The sequence below is a fragment of the Protopterus annectens genome, chromosome 7.part0, assembly GCF_019279795.1.
Source record: "Protopterus annectens isolate FY-2018-M chromosome 7.part0, PAN1.0, whole genome shotgun sequence".
Taxonomy (NCBI): domain Eukaryota; kingdom Metazoa; phylum Chordata; order Ceratodontiformes; family Protopteridae; genus Protopterus; species Protopterus annectens.
In genome coordinates, this window is record NC_056739.1 from 213110611 (window position 1) to 213128347 (window position 17737).

At 39.8% G+C, this 17737-nt stretch overlaps 1 long non-coding RNA gene across 1 annotated transcript in view; it reads left to right on the plus strand.

The window, feature by feature from the left end:
* The window catches only part of LOC122806365, a 51210-nt gene that overhangs the window by 1458 nt on the left and 32015 nt on the right, over positions 1-17737 (plus strand). The window lies entirely within an intron of this gene.

Genomic DNA, 17737 nt, shown 5'->3' on the forward strand with positions numbered 1-17737 from the left:
ATCAGCTTTCTAAGTTTATAGGAGCAATATTTAAAATGTGTCACTATTTTTGGTCTTTTGTCCCCACATTATTTCTGGCGTTGTCCAGATTTATTGCACTGAGAGGTTGAGAGGTATGGGTGCAGAACTGCAGTTAACTTGTACCAGACTCTTGTTCCAGACAATAAGGGGCTGATAAGCCAAGATAGCAAGCAGCCAGTGACAAAGGTAAAAGAAGACGAGCAAAAAAGAAAGGATTGCATTATTTAGTGGTAGACAAGGGGCAGGCCAGCTGTCTTCTGTAACAGCACTGTTTTCAACATGTGTCATGTTTTAGTGTCAGTACCTTCACTTCCATGGACTCTTCTTCTTCTTCTTTCGGCTTTTCCCGGTTAGGGGTCGCCACAGCGGATCATCTGTCCGCTGTAATAAAGTATATTTAACCAGTTTCTATTTAATATTCTGTGTAAACATAAGTGGCAGAAAATAAATCCCGGGCTAAAGGTTACTTGTACACTGTCCATAACTTCAGTATAGTAGATCAGATGACAATGGTGCAAAAATGTATAAATTCACAAATAATTAAAAAAAATTACAAATAACTAATAAAAGAAATCTAACCACAGTGAGATATTCAAGGTCAAGAAAAAAAAAATCAGGCATAGTGTTTATAAAGGTAAATACATGGCGATCAGTCTGCAAATTATTGCCTGCCTATCCAGTAACCAAAGATAAGAATCAAACCTGCACCTCAAACACCTTAACAACTAGAGAACTTCTGCCTACAGTTTTACAAATCTCTGATGCACCATGTTTCTTTATTACTGTTCTTAACTGCAGAGCACAGATATACCCACATATAATAATCATTCATTTGCAATTTAAATTTCAGTCTGTGTGAAACCTATTAGGGAATGAGATGAGTGTTTTGCAAATAGTTTAGGGTGGTAGTGCTCAGAAAGGATGTGCACAAATGTTAAATGGGTGACTTAGACCTAACCAGTGGATTTGTGAACATTACAGTAAGAGAGGGAGTGTGTGTGTGTGTGTGTGTGTGTGTGTGTGTGTGTGTGTGTGTGTGCGCGCGCGCACACGCGTGTGTGTGCGTGTATTGGTTGTGCTAAATGGATACATTTCTGACACCATCTGTTGAGTAATGAGTTAAGGGTCTTACCAAGTAAAATAAATGCCTTGTTAAATTTAAGTTTTCAGCAACCTAAATACAGGCCATGGCCTCTTCATAACTTAAGACTTGTCTCATTAAATAGTACCATTAATGGGCATTTATCCAGGGGATTCTCAGAAAAGCAGATCCCCAAAGCAGTTTGAGAATCTATTAGTGTCGCCCGTACTTACTAAACCCCACAGGGAAAAACATTATGAATCAAAAAAGGAGAGAAACCTGGAAAATGAGACAATGGCCATCTTATGGTGGCCCACTATTCTAATGTGGGATGACAGGAAAAGCAAAGCATGGGATAAAATACCTAACTTTTTTAAGCAAAGTAAGGCTCATGAAGTGAAGAATTTGATCCCTGAAATTATTTAGGTAGACTCTTGAGGTGGTTTAACATGGTTTGAACCACATATTATGCAGTTTCAGGCTAATGAAATCAAACCCAGTGGTGTTCTGATGTGCCCACTCAGAGGTACCTAGTTCTGCCCTAGCAGCACATTTGTAACGAAAAACAGCACTATTTTACTATGTGCAGAGTACTGATAATACACTCTGACTCAGCCACTTGCAGCTAGAAAATGTTTGTTTTCATTTCAGATAGGTAAAACCACTGATGCTTTAATTTTAGAATAAGCCATGTATGTTTTCAGTTAAGCTATTTTGCTTCACTTGGTATGTGACACATCATGGTAATTTATCTTTAAATTACAGTCAGATGATGCCAACTACATAAGGAACGGTATCTGTTACTTTATAGAACAAGTGCTATCAGAGTTTTACTGATATTATAAAATATATCCCTCCAACAGAAGAAAAGTGAATATGTATTTTAACATACCTCACTTAATTGCTTTCATATATAGGCATGAAACTTTACAGGTATGTCCCAATGTTTCCCATTTGGCCACAAGGTGGCATTAACATTTCTATCAGTCATTGCTTTCCAGTTTCTCTACAGTTCTGGATGGGGTGGGGTGGGGGCACTCTTTTTGCTTTCATTTTGGATTTCACCCATATTCAATTTACACAATGCTTAGCTTCAACAAAATCTGTGAGGAAAAAACAAATCAAAAATAGTTTTAAAATGTATGTTGAATTTTATGCCTACCTGAGTTTATTTTTTGAGTCTCTTAGAATGCAGTAATGGGCCCAACAAGGCATCCCTCACTGGATTATATCACAAGAGGTGGGAGAGGTGTTAAAATATGTTACATTAGAAATTTGGCTCTGATTGAAGAATATACAAAGCAGTTGAGTGGAGTAATTTAGCAGCGCTGCACAGCACTGATCAAAAACCAACCATGCTGTGCTATTGTAAATTTCTGTTACAGCGGACTCCCTCTTACCCTATCTCCCTTTAACCAGCCATATTTTCGTCAAGACTTTTTTTCCATGAATCAAATTTCTTTTGCTAATTCTAGGAAAAGGTACATTGCACTGTACCCGGAGATAATGTAATACTTCGTTCACAAAGTAAAAGTAAAATAAGTGCCCTGGTAATCAGTACAAGAAACATATAATTTTTTTAATCTGATTTACAACTTATAAATGCTATTTTGTATCCTTGCTTGGATTAACCAGCCATTTTTTTATCCAACCTAAGGTCTGGTCCCAGTGAGGCCAGATAAGAGAAAGTCTACTGTATTACAAAATATTTTTATATATTGTGCTTAAAAATGTTTGAACCTCACTGGGTACTGTTCTGTCAAATATTCATTCCTGACTCTTATTTTTTCCCTAATAGTTCAGTTCATGTCTGAAATGAGTCTTAGAATCAGAACATCTTAGAAGTGAATGAATAAATAGATTTCAGTAAGCACTTTGATCTATAAAACCAAGAGTTAAACTCATAAAAGGAATTGTCAGAGTGACTTGCCTGCAGGCACTTTGCATTGAACATGTGGTGTAATTAGGGAGTCACACACCCCTGCTGCTGATTTCTTTAGTAATTAATGTGTACATGCTGAGAGAATATGGGCAGTCAAGCATGCTTCTGGCAAACTCTAAAAGAAATTAAGTTATAAATAACTCTGATTGTCTTGGCATGCATCCTGGGGAAAGCCCATGTGTGGATTCATTTGTATTGGGAAGAGGTTGTTGATCTCAGCAGCATACAGATAAGTGGATATTTTAGCTTTATCATGAAATATGGCTGAGAGATGAATGGAGAGTTTTGCAATCACTTGCGGAATTCTGTGGTGTAGACCCAACTGCCACAGAATTTATAGGTCTGACGCAATCATAAGTGGTAGATATACTGATATCTTGTTTAGTTAAGATAACCAGTAAGGCAGTCAGTAGTAACATCTCAGGACAATTATAAATACCGTTTCACTTGTACAGTTCATTAGTAGACGGAACGAGCAGGAACTGGATTTTCAGTTATTTATAAAACCTGAAGTGCCACACCAGGAAGAGGGAGAGGAGAGACAGCCAGCAACCCAACACTGCTCAGGGGGATGAAATCCAGAAGCAAACAGGTAATGGTACTGCTGAATTGTAGCATTCTGGGGTGCCATACAAGGATAGGGATGTCAGGCTGCTGGAAGGTATCCAGAAAGTTATCAACAGAAGGGTGAGGAGGCGAAAGTGAAGTGATGTGATAAAAAGACTCAGGAATGGGAACCTTTCTCACTAGAGACAAAAAAGATGGGAAGGGATATAATACAGGTGTACAAGGTCATGTCACTGAGATGAGAAAGGATTGTCTGGAACAGGAAGGACAGGGTAGATAGAAAAGGGCATAGTCAGAAGATTATAGCAACTGACTCACCGAATATGTGAATGCAGTTCACAAAAGAAAATTGACTAACATTTGGCTAAGTAGTTGGTGTCATTCTAAGTGGCATGAGTATGTTTCAAACTGGAATGAGATGGCAGGTAAGACTCTCTGTTTTGCCATTGATGTTGTTGTTCTTCTTTTGGCTTTTTCTGGTTAGGGGTCGCCACAGCGGCACTCTGGTCTGCTAATGATTGGCAGTAGACTTTTATGGTGCTGAGGTGCCATCCCGACACCCAACCTTCAACGAAGGCATGCCCATTCACGCATGTCTATCGAACACCACTCAACTGCAGGGAGGACATGCAGACTCCACACAGAAGGTGCTCCAGCTGAGAATCAAACAGGAGAACCTCTTGCTGTGAGGCGACAATGCTACTGCTGCACCACCATGGCTAGGATTACTCTAATTCCAGGGTTTCCACTTACAAGCCTATGCTACCCTCACAGAGCCTTTTTTTTGGTAGAGTACCCCTACTGGGCATTCCTACATAGCAACATGAAACTCTGAAACTTGGATGATGTCATGGTGTGGTAGAAGTATAATTAGACAGATGCCTGAACTGGAGGTCCTCCTGCAAATCAAGCAGTATCATATTTATGTAGGTATGGAGACATACTTTCAGTACAATGGCAGCACTCCCTCTATAGCAGGGTTTGACACCTATCATGCCTTCAGGCACTTAGGAAACTGTGGGGGAGCAGCATCTGTATTTGTAAGAAATACCATCACCTCACTTCAAATTACCCATGACCATAACATGGAGCTCCAAATCAGCATAAACAAATCCAACTCTTATTTCATTGCTAGCTACAGATCCCCATTAATTTCATAGAAAGATCATGTAAGCTACCTTCATACCACTGAAGTGGTTAGATATCAAGCCAAGCACTGTCTTGTTAGTGGGTTTCAGTTACCCAAGCTTTAATTGGCAAACTTACACCTCTGAAAATATTTATGCTAAATGTTTCCCAGACTTTGTAAAATGAGCGCAGTAGAGCAATTTGTAAAGATACTCACTAGAGGTTGTAATATCCCTGACCTTGTCCTGACCAACCTCCCACCTGTACTCCGCCTTGCATCTGCTCATTCCTTGTTCAATAGGACTATAGATCAGTGATTTTCTGACAGACCTATTGGTGTATCACACCACTCTACCAAAGACAGTCTTTCAGGCCTTTACTAGGGTAAAGCTATTTCAGCTTGTAGAAGACCTCTGCAAAATTCCTGCCAGTCACCTGAAAATGCATTCAGTTGAGAGAGCTACAGCTGACTTTTACAAGCACCTTAATAATTGCATAGAAAATTCAGTACACATCCATCCTAAATATAATGGCAAATTTAGGACTAAATCTCTCTGCTGGAAGTCATGTGTTAATAAACTATAGAACAAAAGGAGGAAAGTTTTAAGAAATCCCCATCCATTTATCCCAGGACCACAGTGAAACATACTAACAAGGAACATAAGAGCACTACTAGAAAATGTAAAGTAGACTGTGACGTCCCCAAACTGGGCCAGTAATTAAGGAGCCTGAATCCTTACCACTGACACTGGAGAGGGACGTTCACTTGGAATACAAACAGATACACTCAGTATTTCCAGATGCAGGTCAATAAGATTTGATTTTCCACACATAAAGACCTGGGAAAGGTCATCACAGATTTACCTGCTATGCCCCCTTCTGCCCAGAGTATAAGGTAGTTATCACTGCTACCAGACACTCCACAATCAGCTAGTCTAAAGCCCTTAAAGGATGTCCAATTATACTGTGTAATATTAATACTAATACAAACGGTAGTAGTTGACCAAGACAGCTATGCCTTCTGGAGTGGCCCACACGGTGTCACCAAGTAAATATAAGCACTCTCAAAGCTTAAATATTTTCTAAAAAGGACCAGACATAATGAAAAGTTTAAATATATTTAATAAATAATAAAATAACAAGAAAATACTAAATATACATTCACAGTAAACAACAGAGTAAAAATCCCCAAGAAATATTGAAAATAATATAGATGGACAGACTCATACAAATAAAGAAAAACAATTGCTAAACTAAGCTTCATTATATTCCTGACTGAATGTAGGAGAATTACTATTCCCTAATAACTTACTTGATAGAGCAATGCACAATGAAATACCTGAGCAGTCTTTCTAGTCAGGTTCCCCAAAACAGAATACTCAATACTGAGAGAACATGCTCTGCAATATCCAAGACATAATTTCCAAGATGGCTGGCAGAATGACCTCATCTAGTCACCTGACTCTAGATTCTCACAGTACCCCCCTTTGAAGCTGAGACAGGAATTTAGCATAAATGGCTACAATACATATCTAAATGTTTATGGCAGTGCCTGGGGCTTCCCCTCTTTTTACTGAGCTAATGAACAAAGACTTCTTCCAGACATACTGTCTCTGGTCCTATTGAGCACAGTGGGGTGCCATGTTTATGGCTTAACAGCTAATTTAATTTCAAGGATTTTCCAAAACTAACCTGGACTAAGGTTAACTGCTTCTCTTCCAGGGTCCTTTGCTAACGTATATGCATACAGTTGTAATACATTTGTAACATAAGCATCTATACAAATCAGTTTGATATTAAAATGCCATACATTTCCAATACATTTGCAACACAAGCATCTTGTACACATCAGTGTGATATTCAACGGATATCATTCTTTACAAAACTCCAGGTAGCTATGCTGGCACTAGCCCATATCATCACATCTCCCCCCTGCCTTGAAGATGCAAGGTAGTTTTTCAAGTGACCCTTGAGAAATGTGGCTTGAGAAATAAGTCTATTTGGGAATATGTTACCCCATTCCCTGTCTTGAGAGCCCATGGTGCTGTACTGTTATATCATATGCCTGCAATCCTAAGCTCTACTTAATAAATTGGCATTTTGCTGGCTGGATTTATGCAGCCATGTTAAGGGATAGTGGTCTGTAATTACAGTTAATTTCTTTCCATAAAGATAAGGCTGAAGTTTCTGCAGTACCCATACTATGGCTAGACACTCTTTTTCTACACCTGTATAACATTCCTCCCTAGGTTGGAGTCTACAGCTGAGATATACCAATGGGTGCTATTCTCCTTCTGAAGAAACCTGGCTAAGTACAGCACCCACCCCATGGTTTGAAGCATCCACCTGCACAACAAATTATTTGCTGTAATCTGGACAGGATAACACAGGGGGTCCTCCCAAAGCTCCTTTAAGGTTTTGGAATGCCTGCATACATACTGGGGTCCACAGTACCTTATCTGGCCTGTTTTACCTTAGCAGGTGTGTGAGGGGAGCAGCTATTATACTATAATTGGGAACAGACTTTCTATAGAACCCCCACTGTCCCTAAGAATGCCGTCACCTGATTTTTAGTAACAGGGACAGTCCATGCCTGAATGGCTTTCAGTTTGGAAGGTTCTGGCCTGATCTTACCACTCCCCACTCTATGTCCTAGGTAGGAGACTGCTGCCATACCCACCTGACACTTACTGGGCTTAATGGTTAACCCTGCTTGATGCAATCTGTCCAGCACCTCCCTGACATTGTGAAGGTGCTCTTGCCAGGAATGGCTGTAGATGGTAATATCATCCAGGTAAGCAAGGGCATAATCTCCTGCTCCTGCTAGGGTATGATCTACCAGCCTCTGGAAAGTTGCTGGGGCATTTTTCATCCTAAAGGGCATCTTTGTGAACTCATACAAGCCAAAAGGAGTCACAAAGGCTGACCTCTCTCTAGCCTTGGGAGTCAAGGGCACCTAGCAGTAGCCCTTGGTCAGATCAATAGTAGTCAGATACTTAGCTCCACTCAGCTTCTCTAAGGCTTCATCTGTCCTAGGAATGATGTAGACATCTGACTCTGTGTGACTATTTAGTCTTCTGTAGTCCACACAGAGCCTGGTGCTGCCATCCTTCTTTAGTACCAGCACCACTGGGGAGGCCCAGGTACTGTTGGAATCCTGGATTACTCCCAGTTTCAACATCTCCAGTATCTTTTCTCTCAGTGTCTGTCTTTCCCTTCCAATTAGGTGCCAGTCTGAGCCTCAATGAGTCACCAGATCCCCCTCAGACTCCTCCTGCCATCCACTGCAAATACTCAGCACAAGAAACTCCCTGTCATGGTAAGGCTTCATGTTAACATTGTACAATCTGTGCCCCTTCCTCCTGCCTAGCAGTTCTACCATGTAGTTAAAGATGAAAAATGCACAATCCACCAAGAAAATTGTCGCATATATGTAGTTTTTATATTTTTTTATATATTTTTATATTTTGATATTTATACTGTTTTGTGCTGAAACATTTATGTGCAGTATTTCAGATGTCTGTTCCAGAAGACTGTTTCAGACTTGGGAGTGGTTTTCACTAATCCAGGAAGTGATGTCATGTAAGATTTCCTATTTAAAACAGTTTACTTCCTTGGTTTGATTTAAAGCACACATTGGAATATTTCAGGGCTCACTGGCTCTCATTGTCTGCATACTGCTTGTACCATGCAGTTAACATCTCTGACCTTCCTTACCACTTTGAAGGGTCCCTCCCAAGCTGCCCTGATGCTTATTTTAGTCAGGAATGAGCACCATCACTTGCTGTCCTACAGAATACTCTCTGGTTTGAGCATTCCTGTCATACCAGTCCTTTTTTTGCTGTTGGGCTCCTGCCAGGTTCTCCTGGGCCAAGCCCATGATCTCCTAAGCCATGTCCTGAGGTTTAGGACATATGCCAAAACAGACTCCTTGTGGGATTCACACTCAACCTTCCACTCTTTATGAATCAAATTTAAGGGTCACCTCACCATATGCTTATACAGAAATTCAAAGGGTGAAAAACGTGGATTCTTGGGTAAGTCTCTGTAACCAAACAGATGGGACAAATATTTGTTCCAATCTCTCTCAAACTGGTCTGAAAAGGCCTGTAGCTTGGTCTGCAGTGCAGAGTTTAACCCCTACACAAGACCATTAGTTTGTCTTTAGGTGCTTCACTCCACAGTGCTACCACAGACAAGCTAGCAGATCTGACATAAAATTGGCACCTCAGTCAGTCAGTATTTCTCTTCATAAACCTACCCTGCTGAAAATCTTTAGCAAAGCATTTGCCACCTTCTCTACCTCAATGGAGGACAGAGCCACTGCCTCAGGGTATCTAGTAACATAAATCTACTGCCACTAGGATATACATCGTCCCTGTTGAACTTGGGGTACTCAGAGACCCCACAATATCCACAGCCACCCTTGAAAATGGCTCCTTTATCACAGGCAAAGGCATCAAAGGAGCTTTGACCTTGTCTCCTGCCTCGCCTACTTTTTGACACTGTTCACAGGTCCAGCAGTACCCAGTAATATCCTTGGCAATCCCAGGCCAATAAAAGTTCTGCAAAATATGTCTCTCGGTATGCTTTATGCCCATATGACCTGCATAAGGAATGTCATGTGCTATGACTAGAAGTGCCAGCTGGTAGGCTCTGGGCACTACCAAATGCTGTATTATCTCATCTTCTAGGCCTCCCTCAGTGGTCAACTCTCTATACAGTAACCCTTTGTTCCAGTATACAGATGCCCTTTTTCGTTGAGAATCAGGCACCTGCCTAGCTACCTCCCTGAAGCTTTGTAATGCATGGTCTGAGAGCTAAACCTGTCTCAACTCTATCTTTGTGACTTTTCCCAACACCCCTTCGACAGGAAGTCTGGTATCTTCTGACAACGGTGCTGCACTGTCAGCCTGGGTAATGCTACTCACATCTGCCCTTGCAGTCACCCTATCCAAGGGGACATCAGTACCCACCAGCGGCTGTGGATCATCTTCAAGCTCACTGCCACAGAGCAGCTTGCTCCCTGAATTAGCCACATCACCAGTCCTGGTTTCAGGGATGCAGTCTCTCTGGGAATCCCCCAGGTTACCAGACCCACATGCCTGTCTCCAAGCCTGACTGTGTGTCACTGCATGCACACAAGGTATTGCATTTTCAAAATCAGTCCCTATCAAGAAATCTGCATGGATATCCTCAAATATACCTTCTTGCTTGCTTCCTTTTCCACCCTTCCAGTCAAGGTAAATCCTGGCCAAAGGCATTTGGAATGGAATCCCTCATAAATCTCTAACTGGAGTGGACTGCCCAAGCAAGTACTCCTCTTTAACCACTGCAGGCTTCACAATGATTATATCAGAGGCTGTGTCTCTCTTGGCAGTGGCCTGATTTCCACCCAACAAGATAGGATACAAACTCTGGAAGTAGTTTGGTACCCCTTTTGTCTCCAGACAACTTACCACTGGAATGCTGTTATTCCCACTCACTGGCTCCCTCACCTTTTGTTCCCCACCTTACCTACATGGACATCTATATGCTACATGCCCCCACTCATTACATTTAAAACATTTAACCCTTGATCCTGGCCTTTTAACTGAACTAGTGGCTTCCCCTGTTACTGGTGAACTCTGTTGAGGTGGTTTAGGATGCCCCCATGGGTTCCCTTATATTCATGTGCAGCACTGTGTATCCCCTTCCTATGTGGGGATGCCCTGCTTGCTAGGTAGAGATCCCCTGCTTTTCCCCAGCTCATCTGCAGAGTTGCATTCCCTGTCAACCAGATTCTCATGTCCTCAGGCAAAGTGGCTAAGGGTTTGTTCCTTCACCAAAAGGTCTGCCAGCCCTTCAAAAGTGGTGACCTGACACCTACTCATCCATCTAAGAAATAAGTGCTTAACTTAGCAATATAATCACACACACTTTCATCTGCCTTGCATCTATGGTCACAAAACCTTTTTTTCTTTAAGCTTGAATTATTAACTTAAAACATTCCAATAAACAATGTAACTGTAGCATAGTTTAAGCAATCAGTATTAGACATTTTTGAATTCTGAAATTTCAAGCTACATAGTCAGTTCTGTGATTATATTTACTATATCCATGATCTTGTTCATTTCCTGCAAGGATTGCAATTAATGGTAACATATGATCTTCTGCATACTCTTTGTCTAGTATTCAGTGATTCCTCACTAATTCAGCCAGTGTTTATTTGTTATTTTCCCTTGCCTATGCTTCAACACAGGTATACTGCAATTTTCACTCAGCCTGGTACCCTTAGTATGCACAAATCAGTATTCAAAGGAAAAAAATGAAAGATTATCAATGAACAATCAAGTCTTCCTGGCTGATGTAGCATACACTATAGGGTCACAGGAGATTACTAGGCTATCAACCCAGAGGTCATTTGAAGCTTAGCCATTTCAACCAAATGTAGTCAGTGCTAGTCAATACCCAGGGTTGCATTTAGTGATAACTGCCTATATGCAGGAGGGTTGTAGCTACTATCACTGGTAAGAATTTATGATGTCCCATCCACTCATTCAGGTTACTCTTGAACTGTCATAGAGGTGCTCTATTTCACATGAATTGATAGCCTGTTCCAAAGATGTTGCAGTCACTGGGAGATAAATTTGTCCCTCCAACATATCCTATTTAAGTCACAGGGCATATTTAAGCCTCTGGAATGGGTAGCCCTAGACCCATTTTATTACAGATATGCAGCAAGTTCATTAGGTTCGGGTCTTGTATTGTAGGCTAGCGTAGCTGATATCCCACCTCAGGCTTCTCCTACTTGGTACATTGTCATCTCTCTCTCTCCACTTACAGGCAATGAAAACAGGTACAAAGTCCCTAAAAAAGTAGGTATGTCCAGCCAATAATCTGGTGTCTAATTAGCATAAAATTTGAACAACAAATAGCATGCAACTCTTCCTTGCTTCCAGTAGGAATTTGGGATACTACTCAAATATGTTTAAAAAACAGAGTGGGACAAAAATATGGAAATTATAAACACATTATCAGAGACAATATAAAATCTGTAGACTTTAATGAATTGTACTGCTAAATTCTACCACACAATGTAATTTATTTTTGCTTCTGAAAAAGAGAGATGTAAGATGTGTGTTTGCTTTCTTTAAATTTTGGTGGCACTAGCATGTTGACCATGTAGTGTCACTTTTCTGTATACTAGACAGCTTTAAAAATCACATGTGATGAGTGAGGATTCAGAAAATTGTATTAAGGGCTAAAACAAGCCTGAAAATAGGGACAAGCCTCCAAAAAGAGGTACATCATTTGCAGGAGTAAATCAGGTCTGAAAATAGGTACATTCCTCCAAAGTAGGGATGGTTGAGAGGTGTGCGACTGATTATCTTATCTCTACTATCTCAGATTCCTATGCCTGACTTGTGTAGCATATACTAATTTAGTTGATGTCCTGCCTCCTATTATCTCAGGCTCCTCTTGATTTATTATATTGAGCTACAGTTTAAACACACTACCTGGCAAGGCTCTTATATCATGCCAGCTTCCCATAAAACCTCAGATGATGGTTGCCCCATCACGTATGACTCCTCCTTACTTATATTTGTCTCTGATCCTCCCATGCCACTTTCCCTCCTGGGAATATATACTGACCCAATATCATGTCTTGCTGTGTCCTCAACCATGTACTACTCAAAACCTATGGCCTTTATTCATACACCAGTGTCTCACTTCCCTTCTCCAGTTGGACTTCTCTCCTGTATAACCTCTACCAAACTGGATTGTTCTCAAAGGTGTTTCTATCTGTGTACAATATCACAGCAGTGGGATAATTATAGTCATGTTTCTTTGAGGCCACCTTAACTTTTATTACAGCCCACTATATTTTGACCTTTGCTGCTAATGGCATTGTGCTACATATTACAAGCACCACCAAGGCTAATGGCATTGTGTTACATATTACAAGCACCACCAAGGCTAATGTCATTGCTTCTTTGTTGGCAAAGTTAGTTTTACTAGAATTGGGGTCTATTTTCAAAGGTGACCGATTGTGGTATTCATAAAGGCAAGGAGTAGTTTTCCCCGGAAGTAGAGGAAACTCCTTTACTCTTTACTAAGACTAACACTGTATAGCAAAATATGTTAAAAGGGTAGAAAAAGCAGCAGTTATTTTTAGGAAATAGACTATGAGAGAGCTTTTATAGGTTAGAGAGATAACAGAGTGGAAAGAACAAATGGGCTTGACTTTGGATTTAGAAAAGGCACATGGTAATGTACTATATAAATGAGTTATTAAAAGTGGTAAATGTGATAGGTGTGGTTAAGAAAGAATGTCAGTGGATAAATATATATATATATATATATATATATATATATATATATATATGCAAGAATCTGTATGAAGTCACAGTAAATGGATTCCTAGCAGAAAAATTTGCAACTAGAAAAGTAGCAAAACAATAATGCTGTTAAACCCTTTCTGTTTTTTTTAATACATGGTTACAATTGTTAAGAAGGTATGAGAATCAACAGAAAGGACAGAAACTATGCAGAGGCTGCAAGGTACTACAGATCAATAGGTGCATAAATAATGGTATTTATGCATATATGTGAAAGGGAAATATAAGACAAACTGGAAGTTTTAGGAAAAGTTATATGAAATTGGGTTTAAGTTGTGTTGATGTGAGGTATTGCCAGCTATGCCAGAAGAAGGAGGGCAGTGGATGTGCATAACTAGTTGGAGCTTTTGTAAATATGTCATTTGTATATCAAACTGATTTGTACAGATGTTTGTGTTGAAAAGGGTATTTGTAAAGTTGCTTGTGTTTAAAAAAAATATATCAACAGTTGGTCCTGCTGGACAGAAAAACAAAATACATCTGTAGTTTAGACTGTATTGTAACTGTAGAAATTAATATAGTGTAACAGAAGATATTGGAAGAGAAGAGGTCAATCTCAGTCCAGCTAACTTTGAACAATAGTTTGAAATTAAATTACCTGGTAGACCATAGAATCTTACAGTTCTGATTGCAGCCAGAGACTTAATGTGTGTTGTCCTTGGCAGTGAACTAATAGTTACCCTGGAAAGGTGGAAGTGTTGAAATGGTTTCATGGCTTCCAGATGCTATAACATGTCTTGGCAAAGCACTGTGTGTATGATGACACACATATGTGTGAGAATCTGGTTCAGTTTCTAGTAAGGGGGTAGTATGGGAACCAGATGCCAGATGACAAGAAGCGTGTGATGCCATTTTATAATCCAGGACTGAAATGATGTTTGAATATTAGATGAGACTGAAGTCTCATGGCAGTCTGTTTTTGTAACCTGACAAAGAAGGATCTCTCACCCACTTCATCTTGCCTTGCTTTATTAAGTAAGTAGGGAACAGTAATTCTTTAGATCAGTCAGGAAAATATAGTGAGATTAATTAAGTACTGTTTTCTGTATCTGTGTGAATCTATTCATATGTGTTATTAATTTCCTGTGATTTAAACATTTGTTTATTGTAAAGAGATATTTAGTATTTTCATGCTCTTTTAGTATTTATTATTAAATATATTTATATTTTTCATTGCGGCTGGTCGTTTAGAGAATATTTTAACCTTTGTTAACCACTCCTGAAAGCCTAACTGCATTGATCAAACACTACCATTTGTATTAATACTAATTTTACTAAGTATAATTGGTTACCCTTGTAAGGGCCTTAGAGTAGCTAGCTTTGGAGTGTCCTGGTGGAACTAACTACCTTATAGTCTGGGTAGAAGGGGCATATCTAGTAAATCTGTGCCAGCCTTTTCCAGGTGTGTGTGTGTGTGTGTGTGTGTGTGTGTGTGTGTGTGTGTGTGTGTGTGTGTGTGTGTGTGTGAGTGTGTGTGTGTGTGTCAGCTACTTGGAGCAGAGACACAGAGCGCTGGTTTCACAGAGAGGGTGTTAGAGGACATGGCATGGACACTCAGCTGAGGACTCAACTCTACAGCAGTGCCAGTGAGGCATCTTATTGAGGGCCTAGAGAGAGAGAGTGGAAAATCCAGCCTCCAGATTGATGATGTTACCTGCATGCTCTTAGGCAAAACTGTGCTTGATGCAGAGACCTGCATCTGGAAATACTGTGTGCATCTATTTTTGTTCCGAGTGAATGACCCATTGGTGTCAATGGTGACTGGTGTCAGTGGTGAGGATTCAGGCTCTTTGATTACAGGTCCAGAGGAAGGGTGCCACATAAGTATTAATAAAAAAATTGATAAATTCAGACAAATGAAGAGATATGAATTATAAAAAGGTTTATGGTATAAGCTGTAAGCTTTGGAGAAGATTAATTAACAGAGAGAAGTTGGGTGTTAAATAAAATGAGGAACACTGCAAAGTTATTTGATAGTTAAATAACACACTTTTATGGATAAACCATGTACTAGGAAGTTGTGTAATGGGAGTGTAATGTGTTACAGAAGATAGATAAATTAAAGAGATTCCCTTTTTGTGAGGGTCTCATTGGGTAAAAAATGAATCCTAGTAAGACAGTATATTGTATAGAGAAGTAGTAGTGTGAGGTGGGTTTTGAGTAATATAGCCAATAGCATTGTTCACTTCTGTGGGGGGGGGGAGCTGTCATATTAGGAATTTAGTAAACAAGCAAAAAAGGGAAGAAGGTAAAAGGAAAGTACAGCATGACATAGAAAATGGAAGAGTAAGTACAAAGGGAAGGGTGTGTACAATGAGAAAGTAAAACATTTTATGGAAAGTGAGCAAAAAAAAAAAATAAGAATTACAAAAAATATAAACAAGGGAAAGAACAGTAGATGGTAAGGTATGGGATTCTTTTGTTGAAGGTTTGTATATTTATATTTCATCTGACTCTTCCTAATTTTAAGCAGCTGGAGAATTTATTCTGATAATAACAAATTATACAGAACTGAAAAAAAAAACACAACAGTGCTTTTAAGTTGTGACATGAAAGACTTTTGGGGTGAATTAGAAAAGAAAATATGCTTAACATTTTGGGGAAGATAGCAACATGTGTTAACATAAGGATTATTTGCATAGTGTGATGAAACAGCAGAGGGCAATGACAACAGTATAATGTATAGAAGTTATAGTCAGATAGATATGGGAGTTGTATTATAATAGAATATAATGTCATAGAATATGACAGAAACAAATGGTTTGTGCATTTAAATTTACGATCAAGGTCATATAACAGAAAAGTGAAAAAAATTAATTAATGTTATTATAGAAGTTAGGGATAATATTGTAATTTGACAGAAAATGTGAATACATTATATTTTGCATTTTCACAGTGTGCATAAATGAAAAAGGCTTATTTTGCTAAAACAGATATGAGAATTTGAACTCGTTATTTTCAGATGAACTTCATGTTCAGAACTTTGTGTGTATTTTTAATACAACATGATGTACTCTTTTTTACCAAGTACTGCGATCATTTTACTATCTGCTTCTGAACAAGCTGAGACTCCTCTTATCTACACAGCCTTATTTTACAGTTCAAAAGAAAAGACCACCATTACTCTTTTAAAGTGCATTAAGTATGCAAAATAAAACTCTAAGCAAGCACATATTTAGCTTCATAAGTACACTTGCATATGTGCACATAACCTGAGAATTACTAAGTAGCAGAGCATATAATTTAATACCATTCACAACAGTTTTGCTAACCACAAAAATATAGAATCATGTTCAGAGATCTGGGAACAATTTTTTTTCAGGGGACTTGGAGGACATGCACTCTGACTTAATTATATCTACTCCGAGGATACACAACAGTGGAGAAAAGGGAATTGGAAAGCTTTCAGTGAAACATTTTTGGTGAAATGGCAGTTGCAGAAACTGCTGATCTACTGACATAGTCCCAAAAATGACTGCCTTCCACAAACAACCTCAATAAATCTCTGTTTAACTAGGTAAATTGCTCTATTTTTTACCTGCTTGCTCAAATCTGCATCACAGAAAGCCAGATTCTGTCCAGCGAGCAACAGGCATAAGGTGGAGAGTCAGTCTTGGAAATCCTGAATTGAACAACAGTCTAGCACAAGAGAGAGATGCACGTAAACACATGAGAGAGAAAAACAAACACACATATGCAGGCATGGGGGAGAGATAAAGGGAGAGAAAGACATACACACACAGGCATGAGAGAGAGAGATAAAGAAAGAGGCACGCACAACAGAAAGAGGGAGGGAGAAAAAACACACACAGGCATGAGAGAAAAGGTGGGGGGATCCAGACACACACACACACACACACACACACACACACACACACACACACACACACACACACACACACACACACGCACACACGCACACACACACACACACACACACACACACACACACACACGCAGGTATGAGAGATAAATAGACAATGGGACATGACAGAGAGAGAGAGAGAGAGAGAGACACATACTCAGGCACAAGAGAGAGACCAACATATGCACAGACACGCATGAGAGAGAAAGACACACACAGAGACATGAGACAGAGAGAGAAAGACAAACACACAGGTACTAGAGACAGAGAGAGACAGACAGACAGAGACGCACACAGTCTAGTCATGAGAGACAGAGCTATAGAGACACACACAAGTATGAGAGAGACAGAGAGAGAGAGAGAAAGAAAAATACACATACAGTCATGAGACAGAGAAAAAGACATGCATACACAGGCACAAGACAGAGCAAGAGACACACACACACACACACACACACACACACACACACACACACACACACACACACACACACACACACACACACACACACACACACACACACAGGTATGAGAGAGAGAGACACACAGAGGAATGAGAGAGACACAGAGGAATGAGAGGGACACAGAGGAACGAGAGAGACACACAGAGGAAAGAGAGAGACGCGGAGGCATGAGAGAGACACGAAAGAGAGAGAGATACACACACAGGGGAATGAGAAAGAGTGAGAGACACACACAAACACATGCAGGCATGAGAGAGAGAGAGAGAATGAAACATGCATACTTAGGCA